This window comes from Homalodisca vitripennis, chromosome 3 (genome assembly GCF_021130785.1).
Source record: "Homalodisca vitripennis isolate AUS2020 chromosome 3, UT_GWSS_2.1, whole genome shotgun sequence".
Taxonomy (NCBI): Eukaryota; Metazoa; Arthropoda; class Insecta; order Hemiptera; family Cicadellidae; genus Homalodisca; species Homalodisca vitripennis.
Window position 1 is genome coordinate 36,002,092 of NC_060209.1, and position 25,263 is coordinate 36,027,354.

At 30.9% G+C, this 25,263-nt stretch overlaps 1 protein-coding gene across 1 annotated transcript in view; it reads right to left on the reverse strand.

Moving 5' to 3' along the window:
- Nucleotides 1-24,989, reverse strand: part of LOC124356796 (neuropeptide F receptor-like) — a 46,798-nt gene extending 21,809 nt beyond the window's left edge. Inside the window, exon 1 of the mRNA XM_046808004.1 lies at nucleotides 24,862-24,989. The gene's annotated coding sequence lies outside the window, so the exon portion shown is untranslated. The remainder of the gene's footprint in view (nucleotides 1-24,861) is intronic.
- Nucleotides 24,990-25,263: the final 274 nt, after the last annotated feature.

Consider the following 25,263-nt stretch of genomic DNA (forward strand, 5'->3'; position numbering starts at 1 on the left):
TTCTTAGCTATAAACACTTAAAACAATCGCCAGACACATAAATAACAGTTATATGACCGTCACACTTTGTAACAAATAGACTTTATTAAGTGACCACTGGCTTAATCTGAACTATGGTTTGTCTGATACTAAACTTTATTCTTTATTTTCTTAGCTTATTGTTGGGCTTAAAGGTAACAAACAAAGAAAAACGTAAATTGAGAAAAAATTATTGTTTCATATTTTAACCCTTTTTATAACATACCATGTCAGCCCCAACCGAAATTAACGCGGCAGGTTGTATGCGTGTGCAATAAAAATTTGTTCACGGCTACTAGACTTGTTCAAGGAAGGTTACATGTCGCGAAAGAGGCTTCGGTGGAGTTGTATGGAGAATATTTATTGCATGCTCATTCACTTCTCGAGGTGTCCTGTAAACACATAGACAGACTGATAATTAGATATTACATTTTACAACTCCCAGACAGACGAATAAGAAATTAATTTATCCAGCCTATTGAGTTATGGGCACTCAGCCGAATTTCATTGATAGACATGCACCAACAATGAACTTACACTCGACAATGTAGAAGTGAAGTTTAATGCAAAATCAAAGTCTACGGATAGAAAATTATTTTTAATATATCTAGCGTGAGTTAGAATACGCAAAGCTCAGCCGAATTCTATACAGGAATATTTCCATCATAAAGATGCAAATCCCATGGCTAAAAACACACACACATGTACTATCGTTTCCTTGTTGTATATTTATAAATGAAACCTTATAAACAATTTTAAACCAATAGGTCATTTTTCGCAAGTTTTAGGGTGGATGGCAGGCAGAAGAAAACATTTTACCAGCCCTCTGAGTAATATTTCGCCAAATCTCAGCCAATTAAAAGTGTCTCTGTTTGTAAAGAATTTCAATACCACATAAACTTTATTTTAGGCCACACGATATTTAACCAGAATGTTTGTATATCTATTGTTCAATCCAAACCTCAGAGGAGGGTAAACCCTCCGAACCCAAAAGTTCATTTATTCAGTTTATAAAGTTGTATATTGAAAAAATTGTCAGAAAGTAAAATAATATTTAAGAGCTATAATTACATTTCACCATCAAGGGTACAAGTAGAAGAGTTAAATTAATTTCATGTACGAGTCAACAAAGCAGAACTTGCAACATGACATTTAATACAATTGCAGTGGAGTTGACTATCCATAGTATTACAGCACAACACCCACAACAAGCTCAGAGCAGCTCGCGGCCCGAGGAACATGCAAGTGCAGTACGGAACGTAAATAACAAAGAGGTTTGCCACCCACCCTTTCCTTTGGAACGTCAAAGAACTGCCCTTTTTCATTTAATGAAATTTTCACGTTTGATCTTACTCCTACAAATTAAATCCTTGACAAATTCCAAAAGTGTGTGTATTTTTAATACAGATAGAATTAAGAGGTGTCAAGTATAAACCTTTTATTTTTACATCCATCAAAACGTGCCATATGATATAGCAGTGCGATAGATATCACCATACATGTTTCGGTAAACCTGAAAAGCTGTTATATTCAAAGTTTGACTGTCATATTCAACAATATTAATTTTTAAAATATTATATATGCATTATTAAAAGTTTAATTATACAACGTTGATGCGACGGCACTTAATTTATTGATATGTCAATATGAATTTCTTTCAAAACGGATAAGAGTCATCTTGATAACTAACCGATTTAAATAGTTATAGGCATATAAAACTGTCTCTAAAACCGTGGGCTTGGTTTGGTTCCAAACGACTAGAAATTGCATTATATAAACTTATCCGTTTATACTATTAATTAGCATTGCGACCAGATAGAAATATTAGGAGACATTAAATAAGATTATAAGAAACAAATTTGTCGTAAATGGTATGAGAACTATAACTTAACTGTTACTGTTTCCCTCTACGATACCTAATATCTAACAACACTCGTGATACAATTTTTACAAATTCAAATGTCAAGGCTTTGTGTTGGTTTATGCTGGCTAATAAACTTATACAAAGTATACACTATGTCCATTAAGTTTAGGTTTAATTTTTTTACAACACAGTAAAATGATGACTTTGATGGAGTTTACGAGTTTTTGTGTAAACAATCAAAATGGCTCAAATTTACCAAATTTTGTGTTTGCAAAGAAGGTAATTCAAATTATACGGTTCTACTGCAACATTGGTGGCCCCAGATTGCAACTATAAAGACTGTAACGATACTGATCTCAGGTGCAGAAATAAAACTGGCAACAGATGCACCATCATAAAGTGCAGGAGTAATACTGATCTCCGTTTTAGAACCTCGAGACGAACAAGTATTACTGACCGCAAAGCACGAAGCCCTGAACGAAAGAATCTAAACTTGCAGGAAAAATACTGACCTTAGAAACAGAATCTTGACCTACAGTATTAATTATTTCATATACACACAAGTCACCATTCAATAAAGTTTTTCAATTGCAGCTCTGTTAAAAAAACAGCTTCCCGTCAAGGTACATCAAAATAAATAATGTGGTTGGCAAAAGCTTCTGGCAATACTTACCTCAGGATTGGCTTAAGTATACGTGGATTGGCGTGGTAACGTCTTAGCTTCTAAACAAACGTTACCACTAATTTTCCAGTCAAAGAATGAAAAGGACGCTCGTTATTCATGATGCCTGATCAATAACGAGTGTCTAATTTATTAATGAAGCTGTTTTCAAATCAAACTAGTGACAAGACCGAATCAACTTAGAACTCTTAAAGTATAAACTATGGTTGTTAGTTATAGTCATGTTCAACGAACATGAGAGAAAAATCTTAGGAACTTAGTTCTATAGGAACTGTGTTCTACTGTAATTATTAACTAAGGGTGAGTTTGAGAAGCGTTTACTATCATTGAGTTTGAGTAATTATTAGCAAAGTGTAATCAACTAATAGCACATAACCAATACAAATCAACAAGATCTATCAAAGTACGCGTTTCAAAGTCAATGGTTCCAAGAACAAGTTATGGTGATTCCAATACTGTTTATATTGACTAAGGCTGTTTGATTCCACTTTTCCAATCACTTCAACACTCTGGATAGTTCAACGGAACTTCGTCATCAAAAGCATAAGAGAGGACGAAAGCGAATCAGGAAACCCAGTTCCAGAAACTAGTCTTAATACACTACTTGTGGAAGTGACATGAAGTAACCATGACCTCACCAATAGATCCTGATTTTTGGTTACGAATCAGCTTAATAGGAACGCGAAACGTTAGTAGAGTAAATTGATAGAGTGTTGGTTAATCACATAACAGAAATGCCATTCAATATTAATATTAAAATGAACGTTTAACGCGTATGCCAATATTTATTAGCATAACCATAATTAGAGTGTTGGTTAATCACATAACAGAAATGCCATTCAATATTAATATTAAAATGAACGTTTAACGCTTATGCCAATATTTATTAGCATAACCATAATCCCTGTACTATGCGAGCCAGAAAATGGTTAAAAAGCGTTTTCCAATAACAAGCAGTACTTTTGTGCACAACAGCCCTGCTAACTAACCGCCTGAATTCTAGTTGGGTTTCACCATATCCGCATTCAATGCTGATATTGAAGTTTTATCCTTTCAAACCCTTTATGCAGAGACAAAGAGAAATGTTTACTACTTTGCATGGAGATTCAGCGGTTGGTACTTGTTAAGCTCAGTCTTTTGTACATCGCTTTAACATTGAAGGTCAAAGGTAATTTTTCATGAAAATTAAAAAATATAAGTTTTTAAACGAAATGGCTGTACGAAGGTATAATTTAGTTTTGCTATCCCAAACGATAGGATTGCATTATTTTTAAATTAAAATAATACAAGGCACAGCTTGCCTTCCACACATTTGGAGTCGAGACTTTAGAGGAAGATAAGTCGATTCGATTAAGTTTCTCTGAGTCCAGAAAATATTACAATAAACAAAATGAGTCTGTGTCAAAAAGATTATGAACACCATTTGAAAAGATGTCTTAGCTTAGCCAACAACATTCACAGCCCCTTTGAATTACACACCTCATTTAATTCATAAACTAACATTATTACTGTACATTTATTAACTTGTCTCTTAAAATTATTTTTCTAAACAATATTTCTATTTATTTTGTAATTGACTGTTTCTTGTATTTGCAGTGAATTTAACCATTTATTTAAATGTTTTTTTTTTGTATTTTGATAAGATCGAATCTAACCTAACAATAATATCAATCATTGGTTTATTCGTAGTAATGCAGATAAGATATACAAGATGCAAGAGACAAGTATATTTGATAGTATATACTTTCTAATTTTACTTTACTATTATATCTAAATATTGGAAGAAGGATTAGTTTTATTAAGGGTTTTAGACAGTGATATTGTAAAGTAGTTGTCAGTGTTTCCTATTCAAAAATAATACCTTACTAATTAGTAAAATCGGTTGTAAATCAGGTGACGTTCTGAGATAACATTCGAATTAACCTTCTTAGGATATCCCCTTACAGGGAATCAAGTGTATTTATTTTCTCATTCGAAATTGAGTTATTATTAATTGAAAAACTTAAAATAAGGGCACTTTTCATCCCAAATAAAAATCAAGTCTATTAAACAACTTCCTCAATTCAGGTTACTAGGAAAATCAGTGAAGCAAAATCCAATACCCAATCCGCAGGTTGAGAATATTAGGATAGCATAGAAAGCTCACAGTCCTACAAATGAAAAAATGCTTTTGTCATACAAACCCTCTTGTGTTGCATACATTATATGTATATATATATATATATATATATATACATATGTTCAATGAATCTATACATTTGTTGTAAGAACAAGGTACGACAAACAATCAACGTTTTCAAAATATTCCTCGTTATATATTATAAGGAATATTTTTACAAGGTTGACGTTCGCCCTTTAACTTTGGAAAGCTTGAACATCTTAAAATAGTGGAACGAAGACGAAGGTAGTATATTTTTAGGGGGCTACCATGTGTTTAAGTGTGGGCTTAAGTGTTTTCAATCATGTGATTCTGTATGAAAATTAACTTACATCTTTACATTAATGACACAAACTGAAATATTGCTTCATGGCTTTGCATCAGTGCCTTGCAGGACAAGTAGTTATGCAGCAAATGTTAGGAGTTGTTTAAAATTTAAAATTTATAATAATCTACAAAATTTTATTCAAACCGATTATTGTGCTTGCTGTGATTCAATGGTATGCATGTATGGGAACAAAGAATATTATACTCACTATACCGAGTGATATATTTATACTTACTTAACATAAATATTACATAATTTGAAGGTAAAAGTTCGGTTTACAATATTGAATGAACTACAAAATCACGAGAAACGTACAAAGAAAGTTAATTTTTATTGCTTTAACTTCTTATGATAATAATGAATTACGTTCATAGAGATGAAGATGAATTCTAAAAGTAGTAATGCTGATAATATTATCTACCTACAAAAAGGTTTATGCTGGAACCATGTTTTAATGGGTTTTCACACTTGTTAATTTCATCGTGATTGTGTGTAGATTTTTAGGTATATGGTATACAAAGTCAGCCAATCGTAACTATCCTCATTATGGCACTTATTGAACATTTTACATAACTTCACCAAATTATGATCCCCACCAAATTATATATATTGTTAACTCTTAGGAGATCGTTATTTTTTATTCACTGTAATGTAATTTTTATAGTCTGATTTCTTTTTAACATAAAAGAGATAAGGAAAAACTGGTATTGATAATCTTAAGTAAATCATCTCGTGTTGCTTCTTGTTGTTTTAGCTACGTCTATATAGCTAGAAAGTTGTTGTACAGTAGTTTAACTACATGTATTATAGCTGGAGAGTTATTTTACAGTACTTTAACTAGATTAATTATAACTAGACTGTGGTTATACAGTAGTTTAACTACATGTATTATAGCTAGACCGTTATTGTGCAGTACTTTAACTACATGTATTATAGCTAGACATTTATTGTACAGTAGTTTAAATAGTAATAATCAAAGAATAGAGGAAAATATTATTAAATTTGAGTATATTTTTTATATGAATAAGATCTTTTTTACACAAAAAGTTTTTAACTTTAATTTTTTCTATAATTGTGCATAAGAATTGAGTATGAAGTAACTTTTATGTTTTTGTCATACTATCATCATAGAAAGCACAAACAACAGAAAAATTAATATATTTTAAATCTGTAGTGAGGAATTAAGAGTTGGGTATAGATGACATACCCCAAAATTGTCGTCCTTGCAAATACTATTTCAATATGTGACGCTTCAATTATGAGAGTTGACGCACAAAAATTACTGACATGAAGATTATTGTTATGTTATTAAATTATAACATAAATCCAAAACTACCTTCGGCCATTCATTATGAATTCTTGTTTTTGTTTGGTAAGTATATAGGTAATTAATTTGTTACAAAACTTGGTCAGAACAAACAATTATAATACGGTACAATCTTGGTATACATTGGAAAAAAATGTAATGCATTGTTTTCAATCGTTGAGAAACTAATAATGTACAAATATAGCACATTTTATAGTTGAATGAAATAACATGGAACTAAGTAACACAACGCGTGGAGTCAAAGCGATCAAAACAAAAACACGAAACTAACCTCGCTCTTATTTCGCTTCAAAGAAATATAAACAGTCTGTCATCGGCAATCGAATAAACACATATTGATACTCTAAGCCGTTTGAATGGAATAACTTAACGTCTACCAGGTAGATGCTACTAACTTTTGCAATAAACCAACCTTCCACCACGTAAACGCTGCTACACTAAAGGCTCAACATTTCTATCGGTTTAGTTTCAAGGCCCTGACGTTTGATATATTACCATGTTTCTTTCATATCTGTATTTTGAAGGAAACGTTATGTGACGTCTTGAGAGTAAATAACTTGTTATGCAGTTCAGAACTACGGACGTGTTTAGAACGAATTGGCGAACGTATAAGAAAGTAGCTATTCGTGGCATCACATTTCAATGTGAATGGCGGCGTCCTAGGCAGTTATTCTCCGTAGAAAATTTGTCATTTAGGTATCCTAAAATATCTCTACATTAAGTATTAAAGTAGCTGACACCGATCTGAAATACATTGTAAATTGAAAAAAATGTACGTACTCTTTATTTATGTTCATACGTCTATAATATCATTGTATTTATTTTGTAACTGTAGGTATACTTATGGGGTGGAATGATAGAGAGGACTCTCTAATCGTTAGGAAGAAGGAGTTAGTCCTTCTGTAAACAAGGATAACTTTACACCATTTCAATTTTATTTAATTTCATGTTGAGTTTAACCAGAAAATAGTTATAGTATGGAATCCAACCTTCTTTTTACAGAATTTAATTTAACAACGCTTTAAACCCATTCCTGTTCTAAGAATAATTATAGTTTTGAAGCTAAAATACGCGAAATCTTCAACTTTAATAATTGTTTTCATCATCAATATTTCAGCACTTTTTGTATGTCAAGCTCATTTTTGCTATTTGAGCTTTTCATTAGCACACTTGTCACATCTTCCTTGACTTCCGAATCAGCATATTTATATATATATATATATATATATATATATATATATATATATATATATATGTGTGTGTGTGTGTGTGTGTGTGTGTGTGTGTGTGTGTGTGTGTTATAGCTTTTTGAAAACGGCAAAATATCAAAAATTGATTGTAAAGAAGTCCATTTCTTTCAAAAAGAAATATGTATAACAAAGGAAGAAATAGGCTTCTCTACAATCGATTAATATTTTGATATTTTGCTGTATTAAAAAAGTTAAAAAACATATAGTGTTTAGGGACAAAAACTAAAAGTAAACAATTTTATTATTAGCTGAATTACTTTAATGTATATTTAAATGTATATGTATTATCTTGTGTTTATACTCCTTGGTATTTTATTCCAATTTTGGGAACTGGAGTTATGTATCAAAATTTCAAATTCATGATAAATGTGTTCTACTCAGTTAAAATTGAAATTTTATCTAAACCATTTAAATTTATACCGAGTATACAGATTATACATTTTGTTTTAAATTATTTAGAAACTTTTAATCAGATCGTCTCTTATTTCAAACAAAAGTTAATATTGACTGAGTGACTAGTTCTATTTCATTACTTAAAAATAATAATAAAGGAATTAATTAAAAACTATAAAAATTGAATATCTCTTTTATTCATCACAGTTATAACATGTCAAAAGAACATTTAGTAGCTTGGCAACGGGATATTCATACGCTTAACTTCTAACCATTTTAGAGCGTCATAGAATTGTATATGTTACTACTGGGTGCACCATTATCTGATAATAAAATGCTACGAACTAAAATTTACAATAAGTTTAACACACTGCTTCCTACGGCTGGTGTCAGTAATTGCGTAAACTGCTTACAGATATTGTTCATCGTGTTACAAATTTTATAGATTTTCCTTTATTACTTCACATGTCATTAGGCAACTTTAACTGTAAACTACTGAAAATAAATATATTGGTTGTAGTAAACATCGAATTCCTAAAATAACTTAGGTAAGCTATTATCTCTGCACATAACTGTAAGCATATATTGTTAAATACTCAGAAATTATTATCACCGGCTTTTGCCATTGTTGTCTATTAACACGATGACTTAATGGGAAATGTACTTAAGATCAGTCAACATAGAATTTAGATCAAAATAAAAAAGGTGCTAAGAACAATAGCTGAAACGAGAGAAAGGTTTTTCAAAACGAATAGTCTCAAAGGGTGAAGAACACTTCATCTACTCGAGATAACTTCAAAGATCCTAGAACAATTATAATTATATCAGAGAGAGAGAATTAACCCTATCCTAACGTAAATGATTAAAAGGGCATTTATGTGTCGGTGTTGTACAATACAATATAATCAATAGATAACTATTTATTCTTTTATTTTTCTATTACGTTGCATCAACAATAAAATGCACGTATATAAAGGAGTTGTGGATTCTATTGTCGTGAATCATGAAAGAGCTCCGCTTCATCTGTTCCCCAAAGCTCTTAACGAGTCTCTTTGTAAATCTACAATAATTAAGTAATGACCGCAAGCCGTAAAGAAGAGAAGTTTCAGAACAAACCTTTGTGATCGCTATTTAAACTTTTAAATCTCTCTGAGGTAAAAGCAATTTAAGCAAAATACCAGAACTGTGTGCACTTTTTAAGTTTAATATAATTTAAAATAACTATAAACGATAATATACCAAGTTTTATATATGTACTATTTGTTTTAATCCATTTCCGCTATTCACTCGTATTTATTCCATCTTTAAATGGGATACGGAGATGTATAACCCTGCCATGGCCAAAACCATTGAATGTTAATAGTGTTTTAATATTTATCTATTTAAATACTCGGCACAATCCTAGAAAGGCGCGTAAAATTAAATATATACATATATTAATCTCTAATTACCTGTTAGTATATGAAAGATAAATACTGCTTTAGGTAATACAATAAATAATCATATTATGAGGTGCAGAATACATTTGCATAATTTATTCAGTACGACCTATTTGTTTCAAATTTATACATACGAACGATTAACTAATTAGTTAAATTCTCAATTAATTCTTGTTTCATTTCAATTTCGAAACGTATCTAAAGCATTTTCCATGTTTAAAAGATCTTAGTTATTTTTATTTGTGAACTTTTGTAGAACATATATAAAATTTAATAACTAACATTTCACTGAATAATCGAATGAAAGTTCAAAATAATCTAAACTTCTTGTATATGTATATTGGTAATCAACTAATGAACCCGTGATATTCAAAGCAGAACAAATTGCCATATTCAGCAACTATTTAAACTAAGCGATGTTTGAAAGTTAAGATAATCTAGGAAATTCTACTCTCAAGAAAATCCCGATATCTTATACCTCCGTGATTTAGAAATTCTCACCACTTATGAATTACTAGCGATTGTGAATAAATGTTCTTAATTAGTTCTCGGTCTATAAAGGGTCCAGACCTCTAGAATATTCCAGCCTAGAAGCTTGAGGTCTACAGAATATTTTGGCTTCCATACTTGTGGCTTCAAATATAGCTTGAATGTGAGTTTTCACTTTTTAGAAGCTTTCACCCATGTTGCTTATAGCCAGCACAATTTCTCCATCTATGAAAGCTTCCTACTTCTGCAAACGCTTGCCTCCTATAAAGAAAATCCTCACTTCTGAAAGCTCCTGGTATTAGAAGAGTTCGTATTCTTAATACATTTGGTTTTGCAATTCTTGGATTTTTAAAGCACCTGACTTTTGAAAACTAACTTCTATAATAGTGTTCGTCTTACAACATCTTCCTATCTCTGGGAGCTTCCAACATCTAGAAACTCATCGCCCATAGCTTCCTCACCCTTTCAGTCATTGGAAATCGTAAGTTTATACAAGGATCCGGCCACGTTTGGGAAGCATAAACTGTCTACAGTTTTTTAGTTTATGAAAGCCTCTGGCCTGAATTCCACAATGTGTGATAATTTTCTGACCTTCGAATTTAAGATTTATAGGAAACTTCCAGTCTCTGAAAATCCTCGTCTTCAGCACCAGCCATTTCATTTGTGGATCCCTTCATGGCATTCGTACTAACAGTGATGAAATATTTCATTGACCAATGAGCTGTTTTAAAGATGTTTCCTATAATTTTCATGCCCAATTTTCGACATGTTGAATTGGTTCAGGCTTTAGTGATATCAAAATTAATCAATCATGTTTTATCAAAGTGCGTCGTTGTTTTCTGAAACTTATTAGGAATTAATCAATTACATGTTTTTAGTATTTTGCCATGAAACAGCTACTTGAATGTTGGAAATACCAGAAAGATTTTCTCCGAATCGACATTTTTAATCTCAAGGATAGTACAAAAAAAACATTTTTAATCGACATTTTTAATCTCAAGGTAGTACATAAGGTAAGAGCTTTTTTAAACAATCATGTTAGAGGCAACTATATTCAGGTTTTGGAATAGGAATCGGAGTAGGGGCGTTATTGCCGAGTTGAAATTTAAAAATTCCTATGAGTCTAAATAATTGTGTTTTGTTTTGTAATAATAATAAAATATACGTTATAAATATATAGCTTGTGAGGAATGCTCAATTAATTTGATATTTTAAAAAATTGTGTAATATATTCATTTGCAATTACTTTGAGTAAGGTATGTGATTCAATGAACGTGAGGTGAAACACAATAGCTACCACCAATACCCAAGATTCTGAGAGAAGATATTACACTTTAGTATTTATTGTATGGTCATGAATTACACAACCCTTTTAGCCACCGTTGGATAAGTCTTCGATTTCCAAGAGAATCCATAATATTTATGAGTGTTCTCTAAGATCCTTCACTTTTCTAACTATGCTCACTGAATTCCTTATGAGGTTACTAAACTTTTACTGTTTATCAGACACATCAAATATAGACACATCATATATTTGTGTTAATGAGGTTGTATCAATTAGTAACAGTAAGGGAATTTCCACTGACCTAAATATGAAACATCCAACGTACAAACTGTCTGTACAGAGTGTTCACAAAACAGGATATCACAAACTTCATTGGTTGATAGTACTCATGATTCCAAACAAAAATGTTCTGTAAACATAAGTCAGGAAATGTTTCGTAGTATTCAGATACAATTTTGTAATTTTATACTAAATTTAATATTTCTAGAAATATTAAATTAGACACCAAACTTTGCACACATGTTATAAAAACAAGAAAAAAATAATTTTATGATTTTCTTTATACATAAAAAAACTGCACATGTTGAAAATTTTAAAGTAAGATAACCAAAACTAAAATTTTTATAAAAATTTTAAAATATACCAACTAATTTCTAATTAATATATCAATTAAAATTTTACATTTTTAACGAAATCCGTTAACGCGTAAGCGAGCACGACCACTTTAGAGATATGCTTGCATAAGCAGATAGCAACAAATATTTTGACAGATGAAAGACATTAGCTGTTTTATATCAGTTATAAAAAACGTACAAGATGTTGGTATCTTTAGCTTTACTATTTCTAGAGATATTAACTTTTTATAAATAATACAAAATAGCGGCTAGCAGCTAAACGACAAATTCCGACACCTACGAGCATAAGACTTTTTTTGTTTGGAATCATGAGTACCGGTACTATCAGCCACAGAAGTTTATGACACCCTTTAGTGAACCTGTATATAATTTACTACCTGTTCTGGTCGGCAGACGGTGTGTTGCCCAGGTATTTTAGTATATTATAGTAATCATAATCATAGTATATTATACCTGACCTTATGTTAAGAATAATACTTCTTAGTATAAATATTTTATTTTTATATAATTTTTAAACTAAACAAGTGCCTTTATAAAACTTTAAGCTCTTATAAATTGATTCAAATGCAATATAAAATTCATAGCTCATACATCTTATGTTATTGCACATCAAAGCTTAAATATTTAAAAAAACACCTATAATTAATTTGAATTGTGGCTGATGAAAGAAATATGTATATTTATACCAATAAGTGAAGGGTTTAGTAAATAAAAAAGTATATTGGATGTATTAAAATATATATATATATATATATATATATGTGTGTGTGTGTGTGTGTGTGTGTGTGTGTGTGTGTGTGTGTGTGTGTGTGTGTGTGTGTGTGTGTGTGTGTGTGTGTGTGTGTGTGTGTGTGTGTGTGTGTGTGTGTGTGTGTGTGTGTGTGTGTGTGTGTGTGTGTGTGTGTGTGTGTGTGTGTGTGTGTGTGTGTGTGTGTGTGTGTTTTAAGTATGTATGTTGATATTTTTATAACTTAAAATTTTCATTAAATGCCGTTTCAGAATAAACATTTATACATTATGTCGGAAGTTATAAATAATTAAGTTTTAGATGTAATATTCTAGATATTGCATTTATTTATAATGAAGTTTTAATAATTTACGTTGCAAAAATTATTGCTATCAAAAAAACAGATGTATAGTTAAAAATTATATGTCAAAGCCAATCTCATTCAATTATTGAGACCACTGACTCTTTATTCATTTTAAGTGACATATAAGGAATAATTGTGGTATAAGACTCAATAGTACCAATTGTTGTATGAGAACTAAAAGAGGACACTATCGCTCTCATAAATGGAAATCAAAGAGGCTTAAATATTGATATATATTTTCATGTTTTATAACTAAGTGTTTAGTATTGCTATTTATTTCGTTTGGAGTTTTCTTATATGTGATTCAGGATATAAAATATACTAATGTACATAATCACAAAAGTTAGGCTTAAATTGAAAAACATTGCTAACTGAACATTAACTGTCTAGTGGCATACCAAACAGATGGCTAAATAGCGGCTTCATTGAGATAAATAACAAAGTAATGTACTCTTCACTAAAGCCATTTTTCATAAAGTATTCCGATAAACCAGGTAAAAAGAGTGGGCACTTGAATATCAAGATATTTTTACCGGTAACTGAGGTATTGCTCTATAAAGGATTTGTGAGAGAACAAGAAACCTGAACAATTCTACAAAATCTCCTCCAGAATTCCACATTGTTTGTTGAATAAAGCATCATACTTAAGGTTTCCTTCATTTTAATAACTTTCTTTCCAGAAATGTAGGCGTTTTCGTTTCGTTTCTTAGATAGAAATTGTGTCAAATAAGAAAATAAATTTTATTTATAATGTGTTCTGTGTTTATATTCTTCACGGCGTGGTTTTTAGTATTTATCCTTCAATTCTTAGTTACAAATCAAATCTTATTTTAATTTAGTTCATATAATTTATTCATGATAAACTTTAAGATAAATATATTAAACATTTTAATCATAACAACCCCTTTCTGACCAATAAGTGGATATATTGTTTCTGTTTCTTAGATAACCAGTATCTTCATACCTATCCTAACACCCAGCATGATGCAAGTAGCTAACATATTATCTTAGTTGGGTAAATATTTTATTTTTATATTTTTTACTGTTTTAATGTGTGTTAAAGCATTGTAAATGAAACGTTCTGATAGAAGTAGGAATCAGATTGGTATACCAAATTAAAACATGGCCTAATTTAAATGTATGATATTTATAAAATAGTGAAGTAATAATACGTTTAAAAATTGCTATAAAATTCCTCATTTTGTTCCAAATTAAATATATTTTATGTTATGAATAAAGTTTTCTGATGTAATTTAATAAATTGTAATGTTAGTTAGACTTTCTATATTTGAAAATGTTATATTATGACAAGTATTACATACTAGCTTAAGCATGAGTTGATCACACTATAAAACTATTACCTGGTTTATTAAATCTGTTTTATCTTTGGAAATAATTGTTTAGTTTTATTCATGCACTTTGTTTTACGGAATCATTTAACAAAAGCAAATAACATCCTGGACTTCAAATTTATTTAATTTCAATGAATTAACCTTTATCATCCTCCTACCACTTTCTATTATTTTCATTTTACTATTAATTAAAATGTGATTTTCTTGGTTCATAATTACCTTGATTCATATATCTCATTGATCTATTACATTTTCATTTTACTATTAATTAAAATTTCATTTTCTTGATTCATAACTACTCTCGTGTTGGAATTATTATTGTATTAAATTCATTAGAATATGGTTATTTCAGTTAGTTCAACGAGTTTAAGAAAAACACCTATTCATTAATATTTGGACATTTTTTTAAATACAAAAAATTTACGAAGTTACTATAAAACCCAGTAACATAGACGTTTATCCAAGTAAGGATTTTAGCATGTCTTACAAGTCGAAATATAAACTTAACCTCCACCAACCCTACCCCACCCCCCCCTGGTTTTAACCCCAATCTTCGCTTATCGTTAATGGTTTGGGCTTTAAAAAAAAACTAATCATCGAAGATGGCGGTGCTTCATTGCAGACTTTTTCTTGGAAACCCCAAGTGCCATGAATCTTACAATTCATTACACGCCCACCCACCATTTCCACCCTCGCCACCTACGAATGGTGGTTCATATTAAATCCTTCTTTGGAAAGTATTTAATTTAAACTCTTTACAAACACCCTTATTAATCAAGGAATTTGACCTAGATCTTAGGCCACTTATGCCAATTTTATGAAGGTACCTTTTAACTTCCTCTTCAATACACATAAAAGCCCATATACCACTAACTGACTCGTCACGACATCTCTGAAACTACAAATCGAATTTGCATGGAACTTGTAAACATGCTCATGGGACCACTTGAAGCTCTCCAGGGTCAACTGGAATTTTTGCAGCCTACACGTAGAAATTTATGATAGATCGCGACACTGTCGATAATTCTTTCACATTTAGAATTTTTAATAATAAAATTTATCACTAGGGTCCCACCGGAGTCATATAGATGTGATCAAGACTAGTTTATTTGCGTGTTCTTATAACCAATTGCGAGGACTCGTGGGAAACCGCGATAATAATTACGTGAATTTAACACAAATATCCGATACCGAGGTTTGAAATATGGATTTGAAATTGAAAACATTTGCTTATAATTACTAAAGTAACAACCGATAATATCCGTGTGTATCAACGATAATACTGGTCTGCTACCGTGGAATAGTTATTTTTCGAACTCGGTAACTTATACTAAAGGCTATCACTGGTTTTAGTTATGTTTGGAACAAGTTGACATCAACAAAAGTTCCTGCCAATTTAACAGCTGCAACCGCAACAGGCGTAATCGCACGGGTTCACTATCTTTATAAATAACAGGCATTTCCGAAAGTCAATAGAGATGTAACAAGTGTGCTAATGAAAAGCTCAAATAACAAAAAGTGAGCTTGATATAAAAAAAGTGCTGAGATATTGATGATGAAAACAATTATTTCAGATGAAGGTTTCACGTATTACAGCTTCAAAACTATAATTATTCTTAGAACTGCAACGGGTTTAAAGGGTTTTAAAATTAAATTCTGTAAAAGGGTAGGATTCCATCACTATTTTCTCGTTAAACTAAACATAAAATTAAATAAAATTGAAATAGTGTAAAATGATCCTTGTTTACAGAAGAACTAACTCCTTCTTTATAACGATTAGAGAGTCCTCTCTATCATTCTACCTTATAAGTATATCTACAGTTACAAAATAAATACAATGATATTATAGACGTATGAACATAAATAAAGAGTACGTACACTTTTTTCAATTTACAATGTATTTCAGATCGGTGTCAGCTACTTTAATACATAATGGAGAGATATTTTAGGATACCTAAATGACAAATTTTTCTATGGAGAATAACTGCCTAGGACGCCGCCATTCACATTGAAATGCGATGCAACGTGTAATACCTATTTTTGTATACGTTTGCCAATTCGGTCTAAACACGTCCATAGTTCTGAACTACATAACAAGTTATTTACTCTCAAGACGTCACATAACGTTTCCTGCAAAATACAGATATGAAAGAAACATGCTAAAATATCAAACGTCAGGTCCGTGAAACTAAACCGGTGCGATAGAAATGTTGATCCTTTAGTGTAGCAGCGTCTACATGGTGGAAGCTTTGTTTATGTCAAAAGTTAGTAGCATCTACCTGGTAGACGTCAAGTTATTCCATTCAAAAGCTTAGCGTATCGATATGTGTTTATTCGATTGCCAATGACAGACTGTTTATATTTCTTTGAAGCGAAAGAAGAGCGAGGTTAGTTTCGTGTTTATGTTCTGAGCGATTTGATACCACGCGTTGTGTTACTTAGTTCCATGTTATTTCATTCAACTATAAAATGTGCTATATTTGTACATTATTAGTTTCTCAACGATTGAAAACAATGCATTACATTTTTTTCCAATGTATACCAAGATTGTACCGTATTATAATTGTTTGTTCTGACCAAGTTTTGTAATAAATTAATATTTTTACATTTTTAGTTTCTCAGTGATTTAAAACAATTGCCTATATACTTACCAAACAAAAACAAGAATTCATAATGAATGGCCGAAGTTAGTTTTGGATTTATGTTATAATTAATTAAAAACATAACAATAATCTTCATGATAGTAGTATTGTTCATCTCTAATGATTGAAGCGTTACATATTAAAATAATATTTGCATGGACTACAATTTTGGGGTATGTCATCTATACCAAACTCTTACTCCTTACTAATGATTTAAAATATACTAATTTTTCAGTTTTTTTGTGCTTTCTATGATGATAGTATGACAAAAACATAAAAGTTACTTCACACTCAATTATTATGCATACTTATAGAAAAAATTAAAGTTAAAAACTTTTTTGTAATACAGTTCTTATTCATATAAAAATATACTCAAATTTAATAATTTTTTCTCTATTCTTTGATTATTACTATTTAAACTTTATAACTATATACAGGTAGTTAAACTACTGTACAATAACTGTCTATTAAACTATGGTGCAGTAACTGTCTAGCTATAATACATGTAGTTAAACTACTGTACAATAACTGTCTAGCTATAATACATGAAGTTAAACTACTGTACAATAGCTGTCTATTAAACTACGGTGCAGTAACTGTCTAGCTATAATACATGTAGTTAAACTACTGTACAATAACTGTCTAGCTATAATACATGTAGGTAAACTACTGTACAATAGCTGTCTGTTAAACTACGGTGCAGTAACTTTCCAGTTATAATTCATGTAGTTAAACCACTGTACAATAACTGTCTAGCTTTAATTCATGACATACAGATGGCAGTGGCTGAGCAGTGCAGACGTACTGTGATTTGGCTCTTCCAAACTTTAATGTTTGTTGTGGATATATTACATTTTAATGATACATAGTGGGTAATAATAGCTTTAGGAGCCTATATTTAAGTATTTATAAAGTCTTTGAAGTGAAAGATACTTTCAACTTGTGTAAATCACATAACCTGCTTGTGCCGTACAACCTAACCTATACAAGCTAACCTACAATGTCCAATTGTAAAGTTTGCAACCATCCGCTAGGAAAAAGGCTCTAAGTTTCGTGTGCTGATTGTACTCAAGACTTTCATGGGTCTTGTGTCAGGCTAAGCAAAGCAGACATTGAATATCTAGCAAGTGAAAATATAGTGTGGAGGTGTGAGCCTTGTGCAGTAACTAGGCGCAGCAGTCTACGGCTGGAGTCTCAGGCTACAGAAGGAAATCTTTCACTGCAAGATGTTATCAAAGCTATTGAAGATCTTAAAAGTGAGTACAAAAATTCGCTTAATGATTTAAATGTCTCCTATGAATTACTGAACAGTAAGTTTGATGACAACACAGAGGCAGTAAAACAAAACAATAAGAAAGTAGAGGACTATTTGAAACTAATTGACACTCTTGCAGCAGAAAACAGTAAACTAAAAGATAGAGTCTCTATTTTAGAAAATAAAGTCGATGAAATGGAACAATACTCTAGAAAAAACTGTGTTGAAATTCATGGGATACCTGAAACTGATAATGATGTTATGGATCATGTTAAATCTGTAGGCCAAGCTCTTGGTATGGAGATAACTGACCAAATGATTGACAACTGTCATTTGTTACGCAAAAGGCCAGGTTCAGATAGGCCCCCAGGCATCATAATTAAGTTTGTGAGAAAAATAGATGCTGAAAATATGTTGCAAAAGAGGAAAGGGAAGAAGCTTTCTACTAGGCATCTGGGAATGCAGTCAGATATCCCAGTCTATATTAATGAATCCTTATCACCGGCTAGAAGGAGATTGCTTGCCATGGCGAGAGAGGTAAAGCTCCAGAAACATTACAAGTGGTTGTGGGTGAGGGGTGGAAAAATATTTTTAAGAAAAGAAGACAATGGCCCAGTGTCAACTGTGACATGCCAAGCAGACCTGGTGAAACTGTGAGTAATGTAATTGGACTTTTTCTGTACAAATATTAGTTATGTTATAGTTATTTTATGTTGCTATTGTGTGTTAAACTACTTATTAGCTACATACTTAGAAGTACTGTTTTGTTTTCTTTATATTAAATGCAAAGTAGTTCTCAATGTTATGAAGACATAGATTTTGTTAACAAAGACTCTGGGTTTGTTTTAATCCACCAGAATATAAGGAGTTTGAGGGCGAATTTCGACACATTTTTAGCTGAATTGTCAACTTTAAATAATGTTCCAAAATTAATTGTCCTGACAGAAATATGGATAAATAGCTCTGAGAAACATTTTTATCAAATTCCAAATTATAAATCTTACTACAAAACTAATGAAAAATATAGAGCTGGAGGAGTGGTTGTATTTGTACACAATAGTTTTACTGTTATAAAAATGTCTGATGTTGTATTTCATTCAGCTGATGTGATAGAGTTATCTTTTCAAATGTATGGATACTATTTTAAGTTACTTAGTATTTATAGGTTGCAACAGCAGTCTGCAGATATATTTATTGATGAACTTAAAGCCTACACATCTACACAAGATGTAAAATCATGCAATAACTTAATTATTATAGGAGACATAAACTTAAACTTATTGGATGACAATAGTATAATTGAAGAATATAAAATTACCTTAGCTTGTAATGGATTAGAATCTTTAGTAAATATTCCTACAAGAATCACAGATAAGTCACAAACATGCATTAATCACTTACTTGTTAGAATAAGAAACAAAAATAAAGTTACAGTCGAAGCAGCTGTGATTGACTGTGCCATAACTGATCATTGTTTATCAGCTGTTTGGGTGCGTGGAGAGAAGGATAATTCGGTCAAGGTCGCACAACTGGCCAACTCCTCTTATCGCGTAAATCATAACTATCTAAATTCATTGCTTGATAAAGCTGACTGGAGTGCAGTATATAATGAACAGAACGCATCAAATGCATTTGACGCATTTTATAATATTTTTCAAGATATATTGAATAAAAGCAAAGATTTAACTAAAAATAAAAACACTAAAATAGTTAAACTAAAACCGTGGATCGATGAATCTACTTGTAGGCGTATTAAAATAAAAAACCTTTTACTTAAAAGGCTTAATAAGGAACCTGATAATGAATTACTTAAACAAAACTTCAAAGAATATAGAAACAAGCTACCGTTAGATATTCGATTGCTAAAAAGTAATTATTATCGCCGACGTTTTGAAACAAACAAAGGTAACTCTAGAGAGACGTGGAAAGTTTTAAATGAAATCACTGGACAAAAATCCATCACTAATTCCAACATTGCGTTAAATATTAACAACACCTATGAAAATGATCCATATATCGTCGCTAATGAGTTTAATAACTATTTTTTATCGGTTGCTGAAAAGCTTAGTACAAAACAATATAAGCCTCACAATTTTTATACTATGAATTTTAGAAACTATTTTACAGAGAGATCTCCAACTCGATCAATGTTCTTATATCCGGTTTTAGAACAAGATGTATATAATGCAATAAATTCGCTTAAAAACGGAACGCCAGGAATAGATGGAATTAGCTCACAAATAATTAAAAGATATTCTAACAAAATTATTCATGTATTAGTATACATAATTAACCTAAGTTTTGAAACGGGCGTTTTTCCAGATAAAATGAAGGAAGCAGTTGTAATTCCAATTCACAAGAAAGATTCCAAACTGATAAGTGGAAACTACAGGCCAATATCTTTATTATCATCATTCTCCAAGATAATTGAAAAATTAATGAAGAAGCAATTGACCGGTTTCCTTGAAAAAATTAAATTTTTCAGTGATAATCAATTTGGGTTTCGACAAGGCATGGATACTGAAAGTGCGCTTTTAAAATTTATGGGAAAAGTCTCAGAAGGTATTAATGATGGAAAAAAAGTCTGTGGTCTTTTCCTAGATATCACAAAGGCTTTTGACATGGTAGATCACCAAATTTTGCTTACTAAACTATACAATTGTGGTTTAAGGGGAGTGATTTATAAATGGTTTGAGAGTTATATATCAAATAGAAAACAGTGTGTCAGAATAAATGGGGTATTTAGTGAAATGGGCAAAATTAAATACGGTGTTCCACAAGGATCGGTGTTAGGGGCAGTTCTCTTCTTGATATATATAAATGACCTTTGTAACGCAGAATTTCATGGACAAGTCACACCATTTGCAGATGATACTGCTTTATGTTACATTGATGATAAGTGGAGTGATATTCAGGAAAATATTAATTTAGATATGCAAGCTATTCAATGGTGGTTTACAAAAAACAATTTGGTTTTAAGTCCTACGAAAACAAATTACATAAATTTTAATTTACGGGGGAAAGTAGATTTTCCAATTAAAATTATTTCAAAATGCATTACTTGTATTTGCTGCTGTAGAACGTGCAGCACTAACTGTGTAGAGGTAAAACCTGCAGAGAGTGTCAACTATTTAGGTCTAACTTTGGATTCAGAACTAACATGGAAAACCCATATTTTTAATCTAAAACAAAAACTTAATAATGTCCTGCGGCTTTTCTTTTTCCTAAGAAATATATGTAATGATGAATGTTGTATTTTTCATTGGTACACAGCCGATTAGAGTACGGAATCTCTTGCTGGGGGGGAACTTATGGAACAGGTACTAAAACATTATTTATTTCTCAAAAACAATTCATCAGATTAATTTTGAAAAAAAAACAAAACAGATCCGACCTTTCCGTTATTTTGTCAATTAAAAATTTTACCCTTGAGACATATGTATGTTTATAAAGTACTAAGGTTGTTTTTTAATCGTAGTAGAAACAATACGCACTTGAATGTGTATAAGACGAAATTACGTAATGCAAGAGATGTGTATGTGCCTAGACCAGCTAATACCTATTTTACTAAAACTTATAGCTTCCTAGCTCCAAGAATTTTTAACCAATTACCCATTTCAATTCGTAATGCCAACTCTTTAACCTTCTTCAATTCTAGATTGAGGTCTTGGCTTTTAAGCATAGAAAATATTGATGAATTATTACTTGTAAATAGCTAGAAAGGTAACATAGCTTTTTATTTTTCTATTTTGCTAGTAAATAGTAAATTGGTTCGGTTATGATGTGTGTGTATTTTACCATGTGTTTTTTCGATGTATTTAAGTTGCAATAGAATTAATTAATAGATTAGGTATATGTACAGCAATGCCATATTTCAATAAGTTGCCAATTTTGGATTTTTTGTTCAGGTTTTTGTGTATGTCATAACGAAATTGTATGTGGAAATTCAAGGACTTTTTGTATTCCTCTTGTGTGTTTATGTTTAAGTTTCAAGAACATCTTTTAAGTAATCATTTTTAAATTCTGTTGAGATTCTTTTCTTTTTCTGTAACATTTTATGCTTTTTGTTGGCTTATTGCATAATTAAATTGTATTATATGAAACTTATAGGCTCCTAATTTTCCACTAGTAACAACTTTGTGAAATTTATATATTAGTTAATGTATTATACATATAGTAGTTAAAGTTTGGATCTATATAATTTATGTTAAATAGAAGATTTAGCCATCACTCTAGGAAAAACTTGTGTGTTAATTTCCTCCACACAGGCTTTGCCTTGGAGGTTGGTTATTTTCTCTATTAGAACGTATATTTTATATTTGTATTTCTATTGTATATTAGTAGATATTATGGTAATATTAGATGTAAACATGGTTTCTGTACAATTCTGTAATGTATTTTGAGAAAATAAATCATTATTATTATTATTTATAGTTAAACTACTGTACAATAACTGTCCAGCTATAATTAATTTAGTTAAACCAATGTACAATAACTGTCTAGCTATAATTCATGTAGTTAAACTACTGTACAATAACTGTCTAGCTATAATTCGTGTAGTTAAACTACTGTACAATAACTGTCTAGCTATAATACATGTAGTTAAACTACTGTACAATAACAGTCTAGCTATAATACATGTAGTTAAACTAATGTACAATCACCGTTTAGTTATAATTCATGTAGTTAAACCACTGTACAATAACTGTCCCGCTATAATTCATTTAGTTAAACTAATGTACAATCACCGTTTAGTTATAATTCATGTAGTTAAACCACTGTACAATAACTGTCTAGCTATAATTCATGTAGTTAAACTAATGTACAATCACCGTTTAGTTATAATTTATGTAGTTAAACCACTGTACAATAACTGTCTAGCTATAATTCATGTAGTTAATCTAATGTACAATAACTGTCTAGCTATAATACATGTAGTTAAACTAATGTACAATCACCGTTTAGTTATAATTCATGTAGTTAAACTACTGTACAATAACTGTCTAGCTATAATTCATGTAGTTAAACTACTGTACAATAACTGTCTAGCTATAATACATGTAGATAAACTACTGTAGAATAACTGTCTAGCTATAATACATGTAGTTAAACTAATGTACAATCACCGTTTATTTATAATTCATGTAGTTAAACTACTGTACCATAACTCACCAACTATAATACATGTAGTTAAAACAACAAAAAGCAACACGGGATTATACACTTAAGATTATCAATAGCAGTTTTGCCTTATCTCTTTAATTTTAAAAAAGAAATCAGATTACAAAAATTAGATTACAGTGAATAAGAAATAACGATCTCCTAAAGATTAATCCATTAAAAGGCTATATTAGTTTGAAGATAAGATCGCGTACATGACTGTTATATATAAATGTCCTAAATGAAAGGACTTTTTATGTTACGACTATACCCATGCATTCCAAATTGTTTAGATATTATCTGTCTTAAACTTCAGTGATCCATACGGCTTGAATGAATTAAATGCTAATGTGAACTTGTGTGGAGAAAAGTTATACACCGAGAAATATAAGCTTAAATCTAATCTTAAATTCATAATATGAATAATTATTAAAATTACTAACCATAAGATTATTAAAACTAAATATGAGTCAATGAAGAGAACTTGTAATACAAACATTGGTTTTTAATACTTTATGAACTATTTAACATTAATAATTGTGTTTCATTATCAATTATACAAGAAATAAAAGGAAGAGATATTTATAAGTGCGTAAACGCCGCTACAACTACTAAGACTGTCTAGTTGTAATTTAGTCTAATCATATGTAAAATAACTAGGGGACACCCCTAACATACCATTTCTAAATTTTTTTATCCTCGTCTTCAACATTGAAAGATTTTTGACAAGTGTGGCGATTATTATTTCCAAGTGCCACGTAATCTGATACAAAGAGATAAAGTTCAGTAATGAATTAGATTAATCAATTTACGACTATAAGTGTAAGATTTTACAGGTGCTTGATAAATATTAGATTGGACGAATACCACCCAAAAATACTCAGATACTGAAGAATAATTAAACTAGTTATATTTGATAATAAGCCTATTTGGAACACGTTCAAGTTACAAAGAACGCCGAGGTTTATAATGTTTCTAAGGTAAACTTTATATGTAATTAATACCTTTAACCTGTTTTACAAACTTCCAATTAGATTGTCTTATACTATTGTCAAAATAGATTAAATTAGAGGGTGGGAAATACATGTTTTATATTAATAGTTTTATATTACATATTTTAGGGTTTCTCATAGATAATGCTAAGCAGATAAGTGATTATACACGCATATTTACACTTATCAGTTCTTTGCACTTGAGTCTCTTGAAGAAAATATGTATTTTTTTTTAACAAAACTTTAAATAAAAGTTAAGGTTACAGCAGTTGTAACCCTCTAATAGCTAATATAAAACGTTTCAAAAATTCATTTAATATGATTAGAATCGAAAAACTTCAGACCAGGCATTTAAGAAGTAAAATGGTGAATTACAAAAAAATATTACTAGTCTATGGCTTAATTTTACAATTAGTAAATTAAATCATCTTGTTGAAATCCGCAGACCTAAAAGAATGTTTAACTATTTATGAATTTCGAAAAATAAATATTGTTACTCACAGGACACAGTATGTTTGATCGACACGTCAGCACATACACAACATCACATACTCCAGCAGTATAAAGTTCACGCGCGATGTGGGTGCGGGACGACTGCGGGAAGGTGGAGCGGGACGCGCAACTTGTAGACGACTGAGGGACCGCTCAGTGGCAGTGATTGGGTTTGAGCGCTCATCCACCGTGTCGCGTCCATCGCCCGCACGCGCACTCGCCAACCGACCCACAACACACACAATCGTCTCCATACACCTCCAGTTAACAGGCGTAAGCAATAGAGAGTTAAAAAATGGGCGTTTGAGTGGTGAAGGATTTTCAAAATTAAATCAGTCCGTTTACTACCTTTATCTCAAATTTAATTTTAAGAAATAATCGTATACTTAGTTGCGTGTAAACATTTACATG